At 39.8% G+C, this 7,500-nt stretch overlaps 1 long non-coding RNA gene across 1 annotated transcript in view; it reads left to right on the top strand.

Annotated features, from left to right (window-relative positions):
• LOC137994484 (uncharacterized) overlaps positions 1-816 on the top strand; it is an 8,618-nt gene extending 7,802 nt beyond the window's left edge. Inside the window, exon 3 of the long non-coding RNA XR_011122138.1 lies at positions 186-816. This is a non-coding gene — a long non-coding RNA (uncharacterized lncRNA). The remainder of the gene's footprint in view (positions 1-185) is intronic.
• The last annotated feature ends 6,684 nt before the right edge of the window (positions 817-7,500 follow it).

Below are 7,500 nucleotides of genomic sequence, written 5' to 3' on the forward strand. Positions count from 1 at the left end.
CTGCAGACAAACCCTTAAAAATTGTACTAAAGCTTATTGGTCTAATCTCCAGTTGTTCACATTCCTGTTTACAATGTATTATCTGTCATAAAAGGCAGACTTGTTTTGCTTAATTGAACCACAAAACAGGTTGATTTCCTCCTCCTAATAATTCACTTATCCATGATTTTTGTTTTCCATCACAGGGGCCACTTTTATAAGATGAATACTCTTCACTGTCTAGATGATGGATAAATTCTAAGACAAAAGCAATGGTTTCTGGTGGAAGTTTATGACTATATTGGCGTCTTATTTTCGGAAGTGCTGCTCCTGGACCATACATCTTACTATAAAGTCTAGCTTTTGTTAATTTGTAGTCTGTGCATGATACTTCTTCTCCTCGACTGTTAGTAAACCTGAACATTTGCTTAATTTCCTTATTTGTGTATTGCTGTGCCACACAGTTCAACAGTTCAACCCATTTGGGACTTCCAGGTCTCTCTCTGGAGTAGCTGAGAGCTAAGCCCTCCATGATGTTAGCATTTGCATTCACTTTTTCCTGAATGGAATTTGAAAGAAGTGAAGACAATGGCTTGCTCCTTTTACTTTTTACTTCTAGTAAGAAACACTTCCTAGAGAGTGAGGTTCGCATGTTTACAATCATGTTTCCAAAACGTTGCTGAAGCCAGTATTCATGCAAAGTACTGATAGAGGTGAAAAATATTGTGATCTTATTTTTTTATTATCAAAGGTAAAGGAAAAATGTCCTGACGTTGAATTAGTCAGTAATAATTACTGACTCTGATCTGATTATTAGAACGCAAAAAGAGTACTCTTTATAGCCTGGATTAGTTTTCTATTTTAGGGAATAATGCATACAGTACAAACTCACATATAAGAACCTAGTACAGGCTGAAATTTGGCATTTTAAAAATACCCAAAAATATAAGAACCTGCAGAGCCTGGCAAAGAAAAAGAGGTACTTTTACAAAAAAATCACCCTCGAGAAAACTCCTGTTATAGACCTAATCGGCTAACTCAATGTTGTACCCAATTCAAACCCTTTGGGAATGAAACGTTTTGTTTCAGGTATTTCCATATCATTTAAATATGAATGGTACATTGTAATGCAAATACAATACACAAAGAATCTTAATCTCGGGAGATTTGAATTGGTTACAACATTGAGTTAGCCGATTAGGTCTATTGTGTATGTTTTCTTTGATTGGCATTTTATTGGATTTTCTCTAGAAATATGTTTTCCATAAAGCTACAGTGCAATACTGTCTACATATCTTATGAATAAAATATAGAAATTTATTGTTGTTCCTCTGAGAAATAAGAACCTATTAAGAAACTACATGTAATCAGCCTGAATTATGAAAAAATAGCCTAAAATATTAGAACCTGCTCAGCCTGACCTCGAAAATTCTAGGTTCTTATGTGTGGGTCTTTACTGTATTTTGTAGGGTTACCAGTAGTAACTTTTACCCTGTTATACAAGCATGACAGTATGCCATGTTTTCAGTTTCGCGGGCTTGGGAGATCCTTGAATTGTGTTCATCTTTTCATTACCAATCCAAATAAACTGAAAAACCAACTAGTAAGGTAGAATATGTATGGTAGAATTTTACCATGTGAGTTAAAAGAAGGAAAGTTTACCCCATCTAATTGGCCTTCAAGAATTTCCTGGCAGATCTGTTCATTTTGAGGCACCCATGTTTTCAACTTCTGTTTTAAGTTCAGCCACTTTTTGTCTTGTGCAGTTTTAAAGTTTGTTTGCAAATCCTCCGCTGAGTTCGCTTTGACGTCAGTTCATATGACACTGGGGCACAACCAACTTGATTTTGAATAGAATTGTTTGCAGACAGGGGCTGTGGAACACTTTTGTTTACACTGGGTGACAACCTGTGCAACCTTACATAACATGCACCACAGCACCTTAAACTGCTTATGAGGGCCACACAGCCAAACTTCTTTTCCAAAAGAGTTTTCTTAGCTTCAGGGAACAAATCATCTACTGACTTTGGGAGATATGTCCATGTTTGACCCTAATTAGATGCACGGGGATTTCAATAAGCGTCACGAAGTGTCCCCTTGCTCTTCTCGCCAACTTCAACATCACTTGTGTCTCAGAATACAGACAATTTATGTCACAGTGTCCCCCAAATGCTACTCTTTAAGTGAAGATTAGCTGCTGCATTTACCCAAAGCTAAAAATAATGCCGACCTTTACCCTTACCTTATTGTTGAAAATAGGTAGCAAATGCTTAGACTTAAAGGGACACTTTGTGTTGGATGTCAAAATTGGGCGTGTATCTAATGAGGGTCAAACCTGGACATAAGTGGACTTTGGTAGTGACTTAAAATGTTTTAGCTTGTACAGGGGAGTTGTGCTTTTGTACCTGAACATCAGAGGCAGATAGTGGTATTCCTACAGGCTTGACATTTTTCCTTTAACATCATTTATGGGACGAGATTCTTCCTTCCTTGTAGGTTTTTTACAACACCAACATTATCAAATTAAGTTATTGTTGCACTATCAACATGGCAAACATTATTAAACAACACAATTCTCGCATCCTGAGCGCCTCCCCCACCGAGCAATTAAGAATGTGCAATTGCAGGGTTAAAAGTGAATGCCGTATGGACGGAAAATGCCTAACCAAATGCATTGTATCCAAAGCGGAAGTAGGGGCTAACAACGGTAAGCACGTCTACTACGGAGCCTCGGAAGGAGAATTCAAGACCCGATATAATAACCATACCAAGTCCTTTAGGTCAAGGAGATACTGCAACGAGTCTGAACTTTCCAAATATATATGGAAACTGAAGGACAACAACACAAATTTCATCCTCAAGTGGAGCATTGCATCATTCGCATCACCGTACAAGTGCGGCACCAGAAAGTGTGACCTTTGCCTGTCTGAAAAAGTCGCCATTGTTAGAGCTGACTCAAAGTTCCTGCTAAACAAAAGAACTGAGTTAGTATCTAAATGTTGTCATAGAAATAAGTTCCTACTGCACAATGTGAAGTAATGAGCTTCCACTTTAGGGAATTCTATAAATACCGAGTAATGCGCATTAATTAAGATCATTGTAGCCTGAAGATTGTGTCGAGAACATGAAACTCTGAGTCGCTACTGTGTCTCTTGCTTGTTATATATATATATTTAGAATGAAGAACTGGAAATCCAACGATGTAGTCACGAGCCAGTACGAAATACTGACTGATCCATTTTGAATGAAAAACATATGCCGTGAGTGGGAATCGAACCCGCGTTCCCTGGATTACATGTCAGGTGTGCTAACCACTGCAACATCACGACAACCCTGCTGGGTCAATCAGACAGGTGATTTGTTAACCGCGGGGCTCCCCGGCGTTTTATCATTCAGGAACAGGACTACATCGGATCATCCGATGTAGTCCTGTATATATATATATATATATCCATAGTAGATAATTTAAAAAAGCAACGCAAATGAAGAGTAAAACAATACGTTTTGTATCCTTCACCTATATTTCGACCGGATACACCGGTCTTCCTCAGGGTGAATAGCCCGTTAAACGCGTAACACGCCATATTTAGAATTACAAATTGAATATACAAAGGAAACAAACCGCACGCGCCATAAAAGCAAAACCCCGCGCGCGTTTTTGGAATTATGCACGCATATATACAAAACAATAGATATCTTCCAGAGACTAGATTTTTAGCTCTTTCGTACTCGGGACGACTTATTTTGGCTGAAAAAGAAATCGCTTTCATTCAATCCATGGGGATTTACACACTTCAGCCTATAAGCCCATTGTCCTTCTCTGTCCAATAGATCCCTCTCATCATTTACTTGATCAATTAATTGTATATCGAGATCTTCGATGCCTTTGTGGGTTTGGCCTAGCAACGAGGTCTTTGATAAAAGGGCTGATGAACTCAGTAAGTATCTGGTGGCAAGAGGATATCGGGAACGATTTGTACGTGAACAGATCCGGAAAGCTAAGTTAAAAACCAGAGAGGAGGCATTAACGCCGGTGCCTCAAAAAGCCACTACACGAGTTCCCATGGTAGTGACGTACCATCCTAATCTTCCTAACATTGGGGCTATACTGAGGGAACTTCAGCCTTTGCTACATTGTTCTGATAAATGTAAGAAAGCGGTGAAAGAGGTTCCGATGGCGGCTTTCCGTAGACCTAAGAGTCTGGGAGATTATCTAGTACACGCCAAACTAAAATCTTCAGACTCGGAAGATAAACCCAAAGGAACTGTCAAGTGTGGAGATCGCCGTTGTCATGTTTGCGACCACTTAACTGAAAATAGGAGAAAGTTTCACGTCAAAAATAACAGGAAAAAGATATTCCATTAATTTCGAGCTGAACTGTAATTCAACCAATGTAGTGTATTTGCTGAGTTGTAAAGTATGTGGTGTTCAATATGTGGGATCAACCAGTACTAGGTTTCGCCTCAGATGTAATAATCACAAGAGTCGTATTCGAGCTCATGCTAGACTCTCATTGGATGACAAATCTAGAGATGATTTAATTTATCAACACTTTAATGGCCAAACCCACAAAGGGTTTTTGAGTTGCCAACACCAGCTTTACAACTAAATGGTCTATCATCGTAAGAGCCCGCCCCTATCACAATTCAAGCAAAAGATGTGATTTATACTTAGCAGAAAAACTTCATATAATTAAACGCAGCAACAACAATCTACTGAACAAACGATCCGAGCTTGTATGAAAACAAGTTTTATCTCATGAACAATTAACGCTTATCCTACACAATAGCTATTGTATTGCCCTTGTTTTAGCTCAGCCAGTCTTACATCACCCCCAGTTCCGCCCTTCTCACCCATTGTAATTAGAACCCCATTGTTCTACTCATCGTAAACATCTATATATAGCTAGCTAATAAGTCTGTTCTTCGTTAAATCTGCCTCATGAGTGCATACGCACGAAACTCAGAGTCGCAGGGAATCTTGTGTATTTTCATTTGGTCATTTAATTCTATACACCGCTCTACACAAACGTGTATTGAGCACTCTTTAGCAGTGTGTGCTACAGTTTCTTTCTTTTTTTTTCAATATATATATATATATATATATTGAAAAAAAAGCTGTCACAAGCATCTTCCTCACTCATCCTCATAAACACAAATATATATTGATCACAAATGAAGACAGAGAACAGTTTCCTTTAAATCCACCTATATTTCGATCACATTCAGTGATCTTCTTCAAGGTGACTAACTAACCGTTATCGTACAGCACTTTTAAATTGTTAAATTGCCAAGGCAACGCGCGCGCATCACAACTGAAATTTAAACACCCAACGGAAAATGCTATAGATCTTATAATCTAACCGTTAACGTACAGCACCGCGCACCGGTAGCTCAGTTGGTTGAGCACCGGGCTGTCACGCGGGAGGTCGTGAGTTCAACTCCGGCCGGACCAACACTCAGGGTCTTTAAATGACTGAGGAGAAAGTGCTGCCTTTGTAATTACATCTGCAAATGGTTAGACTCTCTAGTCTTCTCGGATAAGGACGATAAGCCGGAGGTCCCGTCTCACAACCCTTCAATGTTCATAATCCTGTGGGACGTAAAAGAACTCGCACACTTGTCGTAAAGAGTAGGGCATGTAGTTCCCGGTGTTGTGGTCTGGATAGGGTAGGGTGGAGCACCTCGCATAGGACCTCGAGTCCTGTTCGTGCTCCTTCCCTCTGGGCAGGTTTGCCCAGTAGAAGAGACAAACCAGATCTCTCGTAAAACAATCATCTTCTGCGCGTGCCTACACGTGTCTTTCGGTTCTGGGCGTAAAAACCATCATCCTCATTAAGTCTTTGGGGGCGCAGTGTTTCCAATCTATACATCCACTGTCCCTTCTTCTTCCGCAACTCCCTCTCTCCCTTGGCCCTGTCGATTAACTGTATAAATGACTTAATCCCAAATTGTCCCGAACTATGAAAATGCTGGTAAAGAAAGTCATCATTGCTCTTATTTCCAGAAGACAACTTGAGATGGGCATTGATCCTACTTCTGGGAGGAAAGTAGGAGATCTGAAGAATGACTTGGTAGAGTTTACGGAGATAGTTCTTAAAAACAATAATTTTGAATTTAATGAGAGGCATTTTGTCCAGAAACGAGGCACTGCGATAGGAACTCGGATGGCACCGTCGTATGATAACATTTTTATGGACAAACTAGAAAGACAGTTAATTTCACACGCTTTAATAAAACCCCACACTTGGTGGTGGTATATTGATGATATTTTATAATTTGGACCGAAGGAGAGGAAAGTCTTAAAGACTTTCTTAATTACCTGAATAGTGCGCATGGAACGAATTCCTAGATGTTAAAGTTCTGAATGACTCGGGAAAACTGGAGACGGATGTTTACATCAAACCCACCGATAGCCATTAGTATCTCCATAGTGTGTCATGTCATCCAAACTCTTGCAAGAAAGGGATTCCCTATGCACAAGCATTACGTTTGAGGAGGATTTGTTCCAAGGAGACTTTCTTTGAAAGAAGAGTGCGGGATTTGTGTAGTTTTTTAGTAGAAAGGGGATATGAGAAGAATTTCATACAACAACAAGTTGGTAGAGCGAGACAAACACCAAGAGATGAAGCATTGAGGGATAGACCAAAAAAGGAAAATACCAGGTTTCCCTTTACAGTGACGTACCATCCGGGCCTTCATAATATCGGGGGCATGTTGAGGAAGCTACATCCGGTTCTTCACTCCTCGCAGAGATGTCGGGATGCCATTATGGAAGTGCCCATGGTCGCTTTCAGAAGACCGAAATGCCTCTCCGACTATTTGGTTCGAGCAAAGTTTAGGAGTGTCGCTAAGGAAGAGATAACAGGAACATCAAGGTGTGGGAGCAAGCGGTGCCAAACCTGTAATTCTCTGTGTGTGGGGAGAATATTCCACAGCAAAACCAATGGGAAGGATTTCCGCATCAATTACAAATTAAATTGTAATTCTGTCTACTCTCGTTGTCAAGTCCTTGTCTGGATCATTCATTCCATGTGGTGGGGACCAACAAGGGAGCTCCTTTCACCACCATCCACAATAATATTAAATGAGGAACTCTATTAAATTTTGTTTTTTAATCTTTCTTTCTTCATGCTTATATTTAAATTATTGTTTAAAAAATGCTGACGATGAAAAATAAATCAAACATGAACCTAGTGTTCTCAACTTTGCTTCCTCATAAAGTTTGGATTTCCTTTGCATCACAACCTTTGGGTTAACAACTGTGGGCATGTTTGTACATTGGTTGGCACAAGCAGCTGTAGTAGTGTCTGTTAGACTGGCAAAATGAAGAGCAGGGGCTACTTAATTAATAGAGGTTGGGCAACCATTTCAAGTTATCTGACTTAAAAAGGGGAAATTATTTGGAACAGACTGAAAGTAGTCTCTAATTTTGGTGAACTAGTACAGGCTGGAGAATGTTTGGGTGTGCTGTGCAAAATTTGGAAGACATGCATCATGAGGTGGGTGCTCTGCTGGCAA

Source organism: Montipora foliosa, chromosome 3 (genome assembly GCF_036669935.1).
Source record: "Montipora foliosa isolate CH-2021 chromosome 3, ASM3666993v2, whole genome shotgun sequence".
Taxonomy (NCBI): domain Eukaryota; kingdom Metazoa; phylum Cnidaria; class Anthozoa; order Scleractinia; family Acroporidae; genus Montipora; species Montipora foliosa.